Genomic DNA, 18,095 nt, shown 5'->3' with positions numbered 1-18,095 from the left:
CAATTAGCCATCAAAAAACAGTCAAACTTAATTCTATCATGGTAATATTCCCTAATGCAGTTTTCTGAATCTGTTTTAAACAACAAGCAATAAGCCAAAAGAAAAGTAAGATAATGCCTTTATACATATTGAAACTATGTTTACTTTTCTCGGTTTCTATCAGAGAAAAAACAGGTACAATTTTGGGGAGTTGTTTTTGTAAGTGAATTTGGATTTGCTTTTTCAAATTGAAAATACGTTCATAGAGTTTGAAACTTTTCTTGGCATTAAAAAAGAGTAAATGCATTTACAAAAATTTGTGAAGTAACCATTAATGAATATATCTTGGCTCTGTGTTAAAGTTATTAATCATAGCTTTGTGACTGGAAAGCAAAATATAATTTTTTCAGGGTAGCTCTCTGTGAATCCACAATACTGGGGAATTCTTTCCTGATTCTATCTGTGAAAACACTCATAACTTAACAAGTTCTCCATGGTGACATGAACTAATGGACTATCTTTAAATAAATTCACTAAGAGATTCAGAATGTGTCACAATGTTCTTTTTCTCTGTAGTACTGTGAAATTAGCATCAAACACGGAAGAATTCACTATTTCTTACCTCCCCCATGGTTGTCACCTCTACACTGTAAATCATAGAGCAAGAAAAAATGAAGTTGTTTTCCTCCTGTCATTCATATTTCATAGCTTCCTCTATAGTGTGAAAGTATTTCATTTTTGGGAAGGATTAATGCCAAAAGAGTTTATTACCTTCTATCAGAAACAGTTAGCTAGCTTTAGAGATCTGACTGGAAGAGTTATTCCTAACATTTGTGGTGTTTGTATGTGTGTGTGTGCATATACATACACATGGGTAATAAACATGAAATGTGAAGGCACTGCAAAAATGTTTTGAAAGATTATATATATTTCCAATGCATTTCTTTCATTTTTTGTTTGTTTGTTATGTTTTGTTTGAGACGGAGTCTCACTCTGTCTCCCAGGCTGCAGTGAAATGACATGATCTTGATTCACTGCAACCTCTGCCTCCCAGGTTCAAGGAATTCTCCTGCCTCAGCCTCCTGAGTAGCTGGGATTACAGGTGCACACCACCACACCTGGCTAGTTTTGTTTTGTTTTGTTTTGTTTTGTTTTGTTTTTTGTAGAGATGGAGTTTCACCATGTTGGCCAGGCTGGTCTCAAACTCCTAACCTCAGAAGATCTGTCCACCTCAGCCTCCCAAAATGCTGGGATTGCAGGCATGAGCCACTGAGCCCAACCTGCATTTTTTTTTTTTTCATGACTGCTTACCACAGATACATACTTCTAGAGAGACTACAGAATTAAAAAGAAAACAGACATCTAAAGAAAGCAATTATCATATTAGCACTGTAAAGCAGATTTTTTGGCTGTTTGATATGACATTTATAAGCAATATAACTTTTTGAAAAAGTTATGAGCGGATTCAATGTCCACTAGCCTTGTCTCACTATGTAGGGCTGTGTCTGTGAACATGTTTGTGTATAAATGCATGAGGAAACAGAGGTAACTGAGAAATAGGAGTATAATTTTAAGGATGCTTATTTGTATACAACATGCCCATGGATTCCCGATCCTTCATAAAAAAAAAAAAAAAAAAAAAAAAAAAAAAAAAAAAAAAAGATAAAATGCCTGTCATTCTTTTCCAGAAGATGTCCAGGTGAACTGTGAATAAGCAACCATCATTATTGCAAGAAAATTGACTGAAATTTCATACTTGTTAAAAGTAATTTATCTGAAGTTATCATGCACAAAGCTTCATGGAGTTACACATTAAGGTTTCCGATAATAACTTGGAAATCTACAGAAACAAGGATAGGGACTTGACTCATTATTTGCATGTGAATACATGACCCACATGAATGTTAGAGATAATGGGCAACTTAGCACACTCCAAATCAAACAGCTTCATGATCCATCATTAACCTAAGTGAGCTTTCACTTTATTGAAGCAGCCCTCTGAATGAATAGGTCATTGCCTGCTTAAAAACTAAAAGACCTGTTAATATTCCAAGGACTTAAAGCCCATTAGATCAGACAACCTGAGCATGTACAAAATTGTGGGCACACTGGAGAGCTAACATCTTTTAGTGAATACATAAATATTTTAAGGAATATTCTTTGATACTTGATTTAAACAGGGAACACTGCATTTGTGACATTATTCTGCGTAAATGTGCACATATGTCAAATTCAAAGAAAAAGAAAAGACTCTGTAGAGAGAGACTCTAAGAGAGGAAATAAGTTTCCACTTTAAGCTGACTTTCGTAATGCAATTAAATCCATTAGACAGAATGGAATTTCAAATACTGTTCAAATTAAGACAGTGCAGTTAGAAGCAGCAGCAATTCAGGAAGAATTAGCAATGCCCTTCTGAAGAGAGCTCCTGAATTAAACCTTGGAGGGCTTTAAGATTAAGCCATTTAATTGCTACTTTAGGAGCTCCAGACAGTGCATAGAGTTGCATCCAGGTGTTAATACTGAGTCTCCTCTGTTCTCTTCAGATAACAAAACTGAGTCTTAGAGCCAATTAAGGCAAATTTGAAAGACCGCCTTCCCCCTTTTAGTATGTTCTGGGAGTTTTATTTTAATTGTAGACAATGTGGGAAATTGAACACATTATACATAGTGAGATATTATTAAATCTAGAGTTGAAAAGATAACCAATACTTCTCCATATTATTTTGCTTTAAATTGCAAAAACTTTTTTGTTGTAGAATGACATTCATATTGTGTTTATTTTATTCTCCTAATCATTTTAACAGGAGAACATAGTTTCTGTACCAAATCCTAACGCTAATAACATGACCAGTTAATGATTAGCACATTTAGAGGCCAAGGTAAATGCATGAATTAATTACAATAAAAAGTCCTATAATTCACAAGTATGTCTCATACCCCTCCCTCAAGATATCCACTGTTAACATATTATGATGTAAATTGCACAAACTCCTTTGATACGCATATATTTAGGTGAATTTATGCCCTTTTATCCACTCCTTCATTTATTCATTCACCAAGCAAAACTGATTGAGGGCTGCTATGTGCCAGCAACATGGGGCCTGCATTTTACTTTGAAAAACAATCTAATGCAACATCATATAATATGAAGTAGGTCCTATTTTAAAAAATGAAGTTGGATAAAGGTAGAGATGATTCTTCTGAAGAAGAAAGTGCTATTTTTCAGACAATTTTTAGAGAACATCGGTCTGATGAAACAAGAATGAAACCCAAATTTACATGAAATAAAGGGGAGTGCTGGGTGAGTGCCAGGGCCTTGGTGACAGTGTTGAACTTGACGTAATGAGAAAGGAAATATCTGGCTTGACCAGACATTGGTTTTAAGCCATGAGAAGTACTTTGATAGTATATTGGAGGGTGTATATCTGGCTACTCTTTACCTGTTTAAAGATTTCTTGTAGTCCCAGCTACATGGGAGGCTGAGGCAGGAGAACGCTTGAACTCGGGAGGCAGAGGTTGCAGTGTGCCAAGATCGCACCACTGCACTCCAGTCTGGGCAACAGAGTGGGACTCTGTCTCAAAAAAATAAGTAAATGAAAAGACTTCTGCACAGTCTAGATAGTGAGACAATAGTGTCTGGAGAGAAGGTGACTGTGGTGTAGGAAGTGAGAAGTTAGGGGGTTGGAGACATATTCAGAGAAGGAAGTCATGAAGCAGTAGAATCAAGGTTGAACTGCATGGGGGTGGAAGGAAGAGGAGCCAGGTCTCAGAAGTGACCCTTAGGTCTTAGGAAATTGGATGGATCATGTTGTTACTTACTGAGATAAAAAAAGATCAGGAAAATGGGTATATTTAGGTTGTGGCAAAGAGGAGGAGAAATGAAATGTTTGGCTTTGAACAACTTGAGTTTCAAGTGACTGTTTGATGTACAGATAGAAATATTGAGCAGGAATTCTGAATTGAAGTCAGCAGAGGGATTAGAAATAGAGGGATAGATTTGGAAATAGGCGTCCAGATGGCATTTAACCTTGTGCTACTTGATGCAAATTCCCCTTCAGTGACTCTCTAGTTAAAGAGATGAGTAGGTCTATGTCCTGGGAAGCTCTGAGAGATGTATTTACAGGTTGAAAGACACAGAGAACTCAGCAAAAGAGAGTAAGCAGCAGCATTCAGTGATGAAAGAATAAAGCTAGGAACTAATAAAAAGGCACATGAAAGAATGCATGTGAAAAATATCATCTAAACATTGGAATTCCTGCCTTTTGAATTTTGATGCATACTGTCAAATTTACGTCCCAAAGATTCTACATTTCATAATCCAGCCAAAACTCTGTGAGATAGGTCTATGCTTTTGTGATATTTTCGGTGTTTTAAATAAGTACGACCTTAAGCTTTGCTTTTAAAAAGTAACGTCTGCTTGACAGTATTCCTATCTGGAGGTGTGTGTAAACCTCGGGGCCAAGTCAGATCACATGCTGTATATTTTCATTTATACATCTTTCCCTCATCACTGGTGTTATACAATGGTGGGCATATAAAAATTATTTGTCAATGAAATGGAAAATGTTGAGATTTGAGTATATTAAAGACTATCCTTTTAATACTGCTGTTAAAATTTATATTGTTAATGTTTAATATAAGTAGAATGTGTCCTATGTGTTAGATTACTTGAACGAATACAGTTCCTTCCAATTCCACTCTAACAACAGTTCTTATTATACTGGACTTTCGTCTGTTAGGATCTTATATTGGTGACCTTCTTCTCGTAGGTATTAAAGCACCAATACTGGATAGTTATGAATATAACTAGATTTCTCACTGTAAGATACTCTTTTACTTCAGAAATGTATTCTAGGTTTTCCATTCTTACCTAAGTTAAAATATGCCTTAAGGACTTGCCAAGAGCTTGTTTTGCACTTTTCACTCACAATCATTTGCTAGTAATTAAGACAGAGTGAAGTTTCAGTAAAATCTTGCTTTAAAATCTGACTGCAATCACATCCCTTAAAATAATGGCAACCCTTCATGGAAATATTGACTCAGAAAGTTGCAGGAAAGTACTTCATTTGGATATATTGTAATCTACTGTTACTTCAATCATTCCTGTATTCTTTCCTCAGGAATAGTTTTAGATACATCACTCCATTTACTGCTGATGATAGAACCCCGAAATATACTTTCATTGGTATAATGGAGACTATTAATGTTAATTTCCTCTAGTTTTCAACATTTACTGAGCATTCGAAGCTCTTTCCATTTAAAAGTATTATTTTGATCATGTAATTGTATTATTTTTGATCATTTAATTAGCATTACATTTTGGTTGACTAATAATTCTTTTTTGAATAAACACTGAACTATCAGATAAAATTTTATATTTGCTTTAAAATATTATATCACTGGCATTATTCAAATAAATGACATTTTCTAACTGTATCTTTCATCTATCCTCCAGATATTATAAATTTTCATGTTCACTAAAACTTTAATCCATCATTTAATTCCCTTTCACTGTGTGATCAGCCTTTTTTTTTTTTTTCCTGGAGACAGAATCTCACTCTGTCACCCAGGCTGGAGTGCAGTGGTGTGATCTTGGCTCACTGAAACCTCTGCCTCTTGAATTCAGATGATTCTTCTGCCTCAGTCTCCTGAGTAACTGGGATTATAGGCCAGTAAGCGGCTTCTTTCTAATGATTTCTATTTTATCTATTCAGAAACTCAATTTCCATAAAATAAAACACTACAAATTTCCCTTGATTCCATAATTAATCTCTGATTACTTCCTGTTTTCTGTTTACTTGACATGACAACCTTTTGAAATATGATGGCAAAAGTTTCATCACAATGTAAACTTGACTAATTTTTCAAATTCCAGAAATATTGATATCCGTTCATTGAAAGCATTCTTTTTAACCTTCAAGTGATTATTTTATCTACTTAGTCAATTACTATCTCTATTTTTTAATGATTACATTTTAACTTACTTAATGTGGTACCAGGTTAATAAATAGCCTATTCTTTCTTTCAAACATTGTAACCATCTCGTAAGGATTTATACTTTAGTTTTACTATTCCTCTCCAGTATTTTCATTCAATTATGTAACACCATGAATTTGCAATATTATTGTTCATACATGATCTAAGTTTGTTAGCTACACCCTCATGGTCCCATTCTCTTTGCTTCCCAGTCCTTCTTGCATCTTAGATCTTCTGTCTGGGATCATTTTCCTTCTTGAAGCACATTGGTTAGATAGTTCATCAGGGAGGGATGTTAGTGATTTTGTTTGTTTGAAAATGCAAAACCACATTGAGATACCATCTCACACCAGTTAGAATGGCGATCATTAAAAAATCTGGAGACAACAGATGCTGGAGAGGATGTGGAGAAATAGGAACACTTTTACACTGTTGGTGGGAGTGTAAATTAATTCAACCATTGTGGAAGACAGTGTGGCGATTCCTCAAGGACCTAAAAATAGAAATCCCATTTGACCCAGCAATCCCATTACTGGGTATATATCCAAAGGATTATAAATCATTCTACTATAAGGACACATGCACACGAATGTTCATTGCAGCACTGTTTACGATAGGAAAGACCTGGAACCAACCCAAATGCCCAATGATGATAGACTGGATAGGGAAAATGTGGTACATATACACCATGGAATATTATGCAGCCATCAAAAACGATGAGTTCGTGTCCTTTGTAGGGACATGGATGAACCTGGAAACCATCATTCTCAGCAAACTGACACAAGAGCAGAAAATCAAATACCATATAGTCTGTCTCACTCATAGGCGGGTGTTGAACAATGAGAACACATGGACACAGGGAGGGGAGCACTACACACTGGGGTCCATTGGGGGGAAATGGGGTAGGGACGGGGGGTGGGGAGGTGGGAAGAGAAAACATGGGGAGAAAGGACAGATACAGGTGAGGGAAAGGAAGGCAGCAAACCACACTGCCATGTGTGTACCTATGCAACAATCTTGCATGTTCTTCACATGTACCCCCAAACCTAAAATGCAACAAAACAAAAAGAAAGAAAGAAAAATGTCTCTACTTTTCAAAGAGAGTTTCTTCAGTGTATAATTCTAGCTTGGCAATTATTTTATTTGAGTTCTAATGGAAGCATAAGTACACTTTTCCTGGCTTTCCTTGTTGTCACTGAAAATTCTAATTTAGTCTAATTGTTTCATTTGTAGATAAATTATCATTTTTTTCCCATTTTGGAAAGCTTTATTTTCTGATTATATATTTGTATGCTGTACATAGGTGTGGATGTTTTTCTCATCATATCATATCACATTTTGGATATATTGTACTTCTTCAGAATGAGGACTCACATTTCATCAAATAAGTGGACTTCTTTTTATACAAGTCACTTGAGAACCCCTTTTACCCCAACATGACAAGTAAAGTCCAGCACATAACAAATCCCAGACACTACATATTTTCTCTAAACCCCATGTGCCAGCTTCTATAAATCTATCTTAGAGATGAGGAAGGTTAAATGGAGAAAGACCTGACCACAATGAGTGTTATCTGTGAGGTAATATCAAACAAATTAACAGAAGAACTCAAGGATATAAAAGTTAATAACCTTTCCCAAATTACTCATAGAATAATCCTTAAGCTATTGCTTCAAACAATTGTCTGACTCAAGTTTTGAACTTTCCACATCATCATGTAGATGGTGCATCAGGACTCTCATCTTTGTACATGGGGAATTTTTTTGTATGTTATAATAATTTTCTATGAAATTGGAATTATAGAAACTATTGATTTTATGGTGCACTGAAGGTATATTCCACTATACTTTTATTTAGCTGATAAGTCTAAATCCACTATCTATGCCTAATGTTTGACTATATATTTGGACGTGGAACCAGCGTGCATCATTCAGTCATTTGAACACATAGTAAGAACTTAACACATTTTAAGAGGCAAGAGTGACATATATCTATTTGAACACATAGATCTAGGGATTAATACCTAAGCCCTGTATTTCCCTAATGGGTATCAGTGTACAAATTGGAGCCTCATTTTTTCTCATTAGATTCATCGCAAATGTATGCATGAGATGTGCGTATTTTCAGAATTTTACATTGTTTAAGAAACACATCTCATATTCAAGGTAATATAAATGTCATTTGTAGAGCAATGACTTAGATATTCACAGAGCAAGGGTTATGAAAGGAAGCCAATGTGAAAAATACCTGAAGCAAATTGAAGATTTAATTTATCCCTTAATACCGCCAGCTATAGCATGATAGATAGACACAAATCTGAATACAGCTAAATTTATAAGACTGGTAAACATATGCCTTGTTTTCAATAATTTAACAGATGCTTACTAAATGAAGTGATAATTAATAATTGAGTAAATGAATAATTGAATTCTTAGAGCATTTATCTATGATCTCACAAAAGGTAGAATAACATAATGTAGAGTTTATCTGTTATTTAATTTTTGAACTGTTATAACTCTCACTTAGTCTGTTGTAAAAATGTTATTTACTGCATTTTATTAACCATCTCATGATGATATGCTCAAAAACAACTTTGAGTAAACTACCATTGATATTCTATACAGGCAGCATAGTGCACATTCATACACACACATTTTCCTTTTAAAGTTTGACTATGATCTATTACCCTCTTAGCACAGTAAGTCAGAAAAAATAAACTGCAATTGTCTTAAAGCCGAAAGTTAAAATGCTTTTAAAAGCTATGTGTTTAAATTGATTATTATGTATTAGTAAAATTAAAAGCACCCAGTAAAAAATACATTTTCATTTATTTAATGATTAAATTTATTTTTGGTACTATTTAACCCTATTCATAAAAATAAAACATAATATTCGTGAAACAGGAAGGATAAATATTTCCACCTATAATTTAATATAAATAGGAATATCAATTGGTACTACATCATAAGCAAAATGTTCTCTATTGATGTGGTAATGATCACATGATAATTTATGACATAATTACTTTTTAAAAAGCAACAATTTGCTAGAAGATGAACAGGATAATATCTTACTTTAAATGAGACATCTGTAATCACACTTTTCCTTTGGAAGTATGAAGAAATTTACAACAGAGTCTGCTAGTCGGTCATTTTATTACCCAAGCCCTTAGATTTTATATTTTAACGTAAAAACATGGCTCACTTTTAAAGAGAGCCATCACTCTATGAATCCGTCTATTATGGCAAGACTGATTTGATGTCCATCACAATGCATTTTAAGAGGCAAGAGTGACATATATTCTTATTAATCTCATTATGATAAAGGATTTATTGATTTCAACCTATATCCCAGACTGTAACATGAAATAGGCTCTGACAAAACATCAGGTTCAAAAGATGCTCAATTTAAGGAAATCAGTTTTGTGCTCCATCCTCAAAGGATGGAGTCATATGAGGTGTAAGTATGCCACGTGAAGCATTGAGAGAAATTTTCTTCCCCTTAAACTAAACACTGTTTGTGCTGTAGTAAGAACTTAATACATATCATTCCTCATGTGGAACAAATGACACATCCTCCCCCCCTCACCACCACCAATAATTCAGCTTTGTCTTTTTGTAGGAATTATCTAAAATGGTCAGATCACTAAGCAGATCAGTGAGGGGAGGGAGTCTGAGTTGGGGTGGGGGGCGGGAAAGCATTCATGGCTTAAAAACTTCCCCCTACTGCTTGGCACGCCGCAGTAGAAGCTAAGAACACAGTAATCAGAAATTAACTGAACACCACAGAAAATCAAAAATATTTTTTTTTTAAAATGAGGAAGGGGTTAACAATGACAGTTAATCTTGCATGTTAGTCTCTGAAGTAAGAGCTCTTAATTAACAGAAAAAATACATTATGTCCTAAAATTACATTTTCAAGTAAATGGGAAACCTCTTTTTACTTCAGTAGTTTCTAAATCTTGTTGCTGAATAACTTGGGGTATCTGTTAAATTAGTTAAAGGGAAGCTCCTAGTTTGCATGTGGCTATCCACTCGAGCGCTCCAAAATGATTTGTCAATCACCTGTTCCTGGCTTTGGCAAAGTAACTATCTGCCTTTCAATTCTGGAGAAGCATGCTGCTAGAATTATGGAAATATTTACAATAAAAACTTATTCTGTTAAATTCCTCTCTAGAAATAATAAAAATATATAAGATGATATTTTAAATTGTCTAGGATAATTGAATGATGAAGGGCTGCCACTGAATGATGAGGTTCAGTATTTCTTGACAGCTGTGTGTCTGGATATTATTTTAAAACCATACAACTGCTCAGGTATATAGTGAAGATCAAGCGAACTAATAGCTGCTTGGCATGATTGAATTTTTCCTGTTATGGTCATGTATAGTGTAATTTAAAACTGTAAACATATTTTCGGAATCTAGTCTATTTAAATGTTTCCCTCTCAGTATGTAAGGTAATTTTCCAGCTGAGCAGTTTGTGAATGAGCTTCAAAATACTCGATGAGAAATTGAGAATCGTGAAATGGTCGCAGAATCAGCCAAAAGTATGTCAGTTCCCTCTCCAGAGAGCAGAGAAATGTAACCATAAGAGACATCAAGTACTCTGAAGTACAGAGGTTCCAAATACACTGTGATCCCGACGTAGCAAAAAACAAATAATGATGTTAAAAACATGAAAAAATTCTTATAAAATGCTGAAGGTCTTTTTTGAAAAAATGATTTGCCATTATGTCCTATATCACACACATTTCCTACTTTCTAAACGTATCACCAAATGATTAATAACCTTAAAATAATTTGGAAATGCATATTATATAACCCACAGTCGCTCTGGTAATCTATCTGTCTCTTTCATTTGTCCCAGATTAGTTTTGTGGCAGGAAACTCAGATGGCTGTAGCATGAGAGGCAGGCCATTAAAACATTTAAACGGTTTTACAGTGGTATTTTTTTAATGAAGAATGAAGTTTATGAATTTCAGCGTCAGTGGAGAAACGAACGAGAGTCTGCATCTATGGACGCTCTTTGAAAATAAAGCCTTAATTATTTTGTGGTAAAAATCAGCTATCCCTAAAGCCATATATAACATAACTAGTGGGACATCTAGCACACCTACTTATTTTCATTTGAAAATGTAGCCACGGTAAGACGCGTTTGTGGTTAAAACGTTTCTTTCCCTCCTCTTTTCATGGAACCTCTCACGCTCTGAGGACAGGGACTTGTTTAGAACTTATCGAAGTTTCCCAAAGCAAAACCACGCACAAGCTCCTAATTCAGATGCCAGATCTGTGAGCAGCTTCGTTCAGCTTCTCACTACGCTAGGCACCACTTTACGAACCATGTATGAATTTCTGCGCGTGCACCCCGAAGCGATCACACACCCAAAGCAATCCCAATCAAAAACGGAAGCCTTACCTGATGGCAGAAAAGGCAGCTGCAGGGGAGCAGCAGGATGCCGGCAGCCCAGCCTCGCGCCCGGGGTGAGACCCCTTCCTCCTGTTTCTCCTTTCCGAATCACTGTACCGACACACTGCTTTGCATTTCGTCCCTTTTCATCCACGGAAGGTTCTCCAGGCCGGGCAGGCAGTAGACACCACTTTCTTCCTGGAAGAGGCTGCCTCTCTTCTCAGAAACGCCTGGACCCCTCTCTGTGGCTCCCTCCACATTTACCCTCCGGATCAATAATGCTCTCGGAGCGGCTGGAGCTCAGCTGCAGCGGCGAGCGGCGAGCCAATGGGGGCCCAGGATTCCCTCCCGTCATCTCCCCGCCCTCTAAACAAAACACAGCGTGCCTTTGACACATCACTGAGTTGTGAAAAGTAATTGAATCCTATATTTGCAATGTATCTTGTTGGTTCTTTTTCCCCCCTAGCGTTCGTGGTAGAATGCTTTGAATGAATCCGAGGGATCCATAGCTCTCAGGAGGCTCTGAGCGTAGCAGACGGTGAGGACTGGGCGCTGAGAAAGTGGTAACACCTGGGTTAGCACCTGAAGCTTTGCTTTTTAAATGCTTGAGGTCTATTGCGTATCAGAGAACTGTCAGCCTGGAGGAAAAAGGCTTGGGCTCTTACTAGTCTTTCCTCCAGTAAGTCGCTTGAGTCTTTTATTTTGCTAATCAAGCAATTAATTACGTCGACCTGGAAGCTGTGTCATTGTTTAATTGTCTAAAGGAGAATCAGATGCTTATTGGTGATAACCATATTCAAGCAGTTTTTCCTAGTTCATTTACTTGTTTCTAGGCTGATTTAACTGGATTCAGATTCTATGAAGGACTAAAGATTGTTAAGACTATATACATTTGTCTGGTCTGTTTTAATTTTGCCATGTTTACATATTGTAAGATTTTAAAAATTCATGCTAATTTCTCTTAATGAGAGAATTTATTAATGATTACTTAAAACTTTATAGAATATTATAATGGCAATGAAATATGACAATGAAAAATATAATTGTTGAAAGCCTATTCCTCTAAAAACCGCAAACCACTTTGCATTCTTTAACCATGATTTTCTTTCTTTTCATTTCACTATTAAAGTGCTAAATAATGAATAAACATTTGCTTAAACATGTTCATCAAGAACTGTATGTTTTCTCTCTAAGAATCTAGTTTATTTTATTATTTAGACATCCAGAATGGCACACTATTTCAGATAATCATTTCATTTTGTCCCATAAAAAAATCTCAAGAGTACAGAGTCTCAATGCAGTTTTAAAAATATGTCTATGTACATTGGGATTGGTAGCTCAAACTGCACAAATAATAATGTCTTTTTAATGCTAGCGTTGAATAAGAATAAAATTATTGTGACTTTCTGAAATCTTTTTGTTTCACTGAATAAAAATGGGTTAATGCAGTTGGTGTCGCTAAGCTTTGTGTATCATGACAAATTGAAATAGCTTGGGGAGACTTTACAAACAAAACAATTTTGTGACCTGTCTATCATGTGAAGGGAGGCATGGAAAAACGTAATATTTACAGCACTGTATGCTGTGTTGCTATAACAAGGTGAATGCTAACTTATTGTAACTCATTTATATAGTCAATACAATTTTATTCAGGGCAGTCTCTGGCTAAGTATGGTCACCTGGATTTTGAGAAGAAAAGAATATGCTGATGAAAAATGAATCATAAACATTGCTTTTTTTCAATAGTCTAGCCAATTTTTTATTTATTAAAAATTCCTTTTTTTTTTTTTTTTTTTTTGATCACAAATAACAGATCATTGACTATAGAACATTGTCTTTGTTCTCCAGGTGGAGAGTTTTCAATGTCTGATCCCCAGACCAATAGCAAAGACATCATCACCGGGGAACTTAGTAAAAAGACAACTCCTCAAGCCCTTCCCCAGTTTATCAAATCCAAAACTTTAAGAGAGTGGGACCGTGCAATCTATGTTTCCCTCAGGATGCTTCCAAGGCACATTCAGGTTGGAGAGTCATTGCTCTAGTGAATGAGTCTACAAACTGCCACAAAGACCAATCACCTGCTTTTGTAAATAAAATCTTATTGAAACCCAGTGGCAGCAATTTCTTTATGTCTTTTCCATGACCATGTTTGCACTACAAGTGCAGAATCCACTAGTAGCCGCAGAGACTTACAACATGAAGCCTAAAATGTTTACTGTCATTAAAAAAAAAAAAAAAAAAAAAAAGTTTTGACCCCTCTAGGACATTATAATCAGTACAGATGGTAAAAGTTGAAGAAAAAAGAGCATCTGAAGGTGGAGTAGAGAAGATCAAATTAATGAAATCAGTGAGATTTGAAATAGATTGAAAATGACCATGTAATAAATTACATTGGTGTGTATGCTTTACAGATACTTGCTGCTCTCCCTGTAGGAAGGATGCATTTCTCTTCAGTCATGGTATCTGACTTAGTTTGAAATATGAATAGAAAAGAATATTGCCATTTCCAAACAGAATTTGAAGGACAAATATAAATTTGTGCACAATTCTATCAGTGTGGGTTGTTGAAAGAAGAGAATGTTGGAGTCTTATTTGTCCCTAGATGGACATGTAGCATGCAAGAATAAAATAGTTTTTTTTTTCTATACCACTGAGATTTGAGGAATTTTCGTTACTATACTAGCAGTATCTAGAGTCTCCTGACTAAAAAAAGTTACAATTAATGTAAGCAGAGGTAGAAAAACAACCATTAAAGCAAATGTAATGAATAGGACAAGGCATTTGCCTGGAAACTCAAAAAATTACTTTTGGGGAAATACAATAAATCAATAGCATTTGTTTAAGAAAATAAAGACTTTAAATATAAAAATGGGTATTAAAAACACTAGGACCGATAATTAAGGCTAAAGACATCAAACTTAATTTATTAGCAATGGAAGCCATGAGAGGCTGTTTAGAAAAGAAATGATATCATCAAAATTGTGCTAGAAGATTGTTCTGTTGGCAAGGAAGAGATCAAAGGGCAATAAACAAAGGAAAATTCATCACAAGGCTTTGAAAAATTAAAACATGATGTAATACGAGCCACCATTCAAGTACTATTATACTTACAACCAATGACTCAAGCTCCATCAGTTTTACTTCCTAACTACTATTTAAAAGCATCATTTTATCATTTACTTTATCCACCATTATCATTGTCATCCTCGTTGCATTGCACTCATTGATCTTTTACTTCCAAAACGTTTGTAGCAGTCTCTTAATGAGTATCTCTGCCTTCTCCACATATTATTGGTCAACTGTATACAATGTGATACAATTATATGCAAACAATTGTGAATATTTGTTTCACAACTTTTTAACTGCCAGACCCATGGGGCTTCTCCAATATCCTCAAAGAGGGAAGGAAAGAAAATATAAAAACAAGGGAATTCTCATTCAGACAACAAAAACAGTAACTTTTTCTCTGAACTGACTAACACCACTTCTGTATATATACGCTTGACCAAAGAAAATCACAGATGCATCGCTAAGCCAGAGGTCAATATGACAGAGATACATAACCTTCCTAGAGAGAATCACACAGAGGCTAGCGATCATTTTGAGGAGTAATAAAATCTACCACATTCTCTTCTGACCCTAAAACAACAAAGAGATAAAGTTGCCTACCAAGTGGCCTGCATGTCTAGGGAAAAGATCATATCTTCTTTATCTGTGTTTTGCCATTTCATGTGTTGTACACATTCAACTGAAATGAATTGAAAGATAAAAAAATAAACACAAGAAATGGCATTAGATTCATTGAGAAGATTTGTTTAATTATAGATGTGTATCGTGGGGAAATGAAATAGTCAGTGTTCAGTGTTTTAGACCTTGTGAATTGTTCATTTTGCTTGTATTCCCATCAAAGCAGAGGATGAATAAAAGACATGTGCATATAGGTTATGTGTCAGATTGTCTTCAAAGCCAGTGTAAAGGGGCTTCATTGAGGTGGCCACTGTAACATGGCTTGATTACACTGGGATTTCTAGAGAGGTATACAGAATATCTCTCAGAATTTTCCAAGCAAACAACAGAAAACTCCTTCCCTCATTGGCCTAAGGACCCCTCAGAGATGTAACTGTGTTGTCTTTTGAAATATGTATATAAATGTATGCACAGTGAGTTTTATCATTGCCCTCTTTAGTGTAGAAAGAGTCTGAGGACAGAAGGCAAAGACAAATTATTCTTACGTGAGAAATTCACCATCAGCAAAACAGCGAATCACAGACATGTGGATCTAACCCTCCAGCTGCAACTTAAATCAGAGAGTTTAAAAAAATTTAAGCTGTCATCTGATATCATGGGATAATATTTATGTCAATTACGAGGGCCACGGCAGGTGCTGTGGCTCATGCCTGTAATCCCAGCACTTTGGAAGGCCAAAGTGGGCAGGTCACATGAGGTCAGGAGTTCATGACCAGACTGGCCAACATGGCAAAATTCAGTCTCTACCAAAAATATAAAAATTAGCTGGGCATGGTGGTCTGTGCCTGTAATTCTGGATATTCAGGAGTCTGAGGCATAAGAATTGCTTGAACCAGGGAGTGGGAGGTTGCAATGAGCTGAGATTACATGGCTGTACTCCAGGGAGATAGACGAGACTCTCAAAAATAAAAATAAAAAGAAGAAAGGAAAGTAGGAAGGAGGGAAGGAAAGAGAGAAAGAAAGAAAGAAAGAAAGAAAGAAAGAAAGAAAGAAAGAAAGAAAGAAAGAAACAAAGAAAGAAAGAAAGAAAGAAAAGAAAGAGAAAGAAAAGAAAGAAAGAGAAAGAAAAGAAAGAAAGAGAAAGAAAAAGAAAGACAGGTGGGAGTGAAGGAGGGAGAGGGAGGGAAGGAGGGAAAAAAGGAAGGAGAAAAGGAAGAAAGAAAGAAAAGAAAGAAAGAAAGAAGGGAGGGAGGCAGAAATGCATGGAAGGAAGGAAGAAAGGAAGGAAGGAAGGAAGGATGGGCAGAAGGAAGGAAGGAACACAAGGGACAGAAGGAAAGAGAAGATAGACGCACAGATCTGTGATATTGAGACAGCAAGACTGTCAAAAAAAAAGAGAGAGAAAGAAAGAATGAAAAAGAAAGAAGGGAGGTAGGAAGTAAGAGAAGGAAAGAGAAGATAGACACAGATCTGTGATACTGAGACAGACAAGACTGTTGAAAGAAAGAGAAAGAGGAAGGAAGGGAGAGAAGGAAAGGAGAGAGGGAGGGAGAGAGGGAGGGAGGGAGGGAGGGAGGGAGACACAGAAGAGAAGAGAAGATAGATGCACAGATCTGTGATATTGAGTATTTTGGCATTTCGATTCAGATTAAGGAGTAACATCCTGATAGACTGGGATGAGCTGACCATTCATGATCCACTGCATGGAACCTGCTACCCCAGAGCAGAGCAGAAAACAGAGACAGGGCTAGTTATCTAGTAGCAGTAATAATTAAATATGATGACATCCCTTATTAATAATAAATGGATTATTTTACTGAGCACTGAGTAGGCATCAGGGATCCTATTAAATATTTTACTTACAGTTTCACACCACGTATGAAGGTGCTATTATTATTTTCTCTAGTTTACAAAAGAGAGAAACATTCGATGGTCACATAGCACCAGTGGAGTCAGGATCTGGGCTATGGCAGCTGAATTGTTTTGTCATCATTAACCTCTAATGCTTGTCTTTATATTTCTTTACTGTCATGTGATATAGCAGCATAGATTTACTCATTTCAATGGTGCAAATCATTTTGATTAATAAAAAATAGCATTTTCCCCGCACGAATTGACTGATGTTTTAAAAATCCATCCAATGAGTAACTGTTGAATTCTATAATATACATTGCTTAGTTAAGGCAAATGGTGACTATGAAATAGTGAACACTATAATCTCCGGAAACCAAAGAAAAAGTCTTCAGCTCTCAGAAGTGCATAACAACTACCTATTTCACCACCAACTACATACCCAACCAAGGGCATATACAAATTAAGTATTCTTATAATGAAAACCTTTATCTCAGTCATAAACGCAACTCCATTAGGAATAAGTATAACATTTGAAAAGGAAAGCTTTGTAATAAAACCTTCAACTCAGCTCAGCAGAGTTGCAAGTGAGTAGAGATCAGATATTCTCATGGACTTGACTAGAAATGTACATGGGAATCAGCTATATAGGGAAGACACTAATTTTTAGTCTACATATATGCTTCTCATGAATATTATCTTACTTAAAAGACCCAAGAATAACAGAAGAAAAATGTCATTGCCACTTTATAGGTGATAAACTGAGGCTTAGTTAGAAGAGAAATAATCTTGGCAGGCATAGTGGCTCATACCCGTAATCCCAGCACTTTGGGAGGCTGAGGCGGGAAAATCACCCGATGTCAGGAGTTCAAGACCAGCCTGGCCAACATGGTGAAACCCCATCTCCACTAAAAATACAAAAAAAAAAAAAAAAAAAAAAAAAAAAAAAAAAAAAAAAAAAAAAAAAAAGCTGGACGTAGTGGTGGACACCTGTAATCCCAGCCACTCGGGAGGCTGAGACAGAAGAATTGTTTGACCTCATGAGGCAGAAGTTGCAGTGAGCAGAGATCGCGCCATTGCACTCTAGCCTGGGCAACAAGAGCAAAACTCCATCTCAATTAAAAAAAAAAAAAAAAAAAAAAAAAGAAGAAGAAGAAGAGCAATAATCTTTTGCTCAAGGTCACACTGAACCC

The 18,095-nt window shown here is 35.9% G+C and overlaps 1 protein-coding gene across 2 annotated transcripts in view; it reads right to left on the bottom strand.

Moving 5' to 3' along the window:
- The window catches only part of CDH12 (cadherin 12), a 1,124,818-nt gene extending 1,113,164 nt beyond the window's left edge, over positions 1-11,654 (bottom strand). For both annotated transcript variants that reach the window (XM_074386961.1, XM_074386957.1), the window contains exon 1: positions 11,374-11,654. The gene's annotated coding sequence lies outside the window, so the exon portion shown is untranslated. The remainder of the gene's footprint in view (positions 1-11,373) is intronic.
- Between the last annotated feature and the right edge of the window lie 6,441 nt (positions 11,655-18,095).

This window comes from Saimiri boliviensis, chromosome 1 (genome assembly GCF_048565385.1).
Source record: "Saimiri boliviensis isolate mSaiBol1 chromosome 1, mSaiBol1.pri, whole genome shotgun sequence".
NCBI lineage: Eukaryota > Metazoa > Chordata > Mammalia > Primates > Cebidae > Saimiri > Saimiri boliviensis.
Note: the sequence above shows the minus strand (reverse complement) of the source record. Positions and strands in the feature narration are given on the sequence as shown.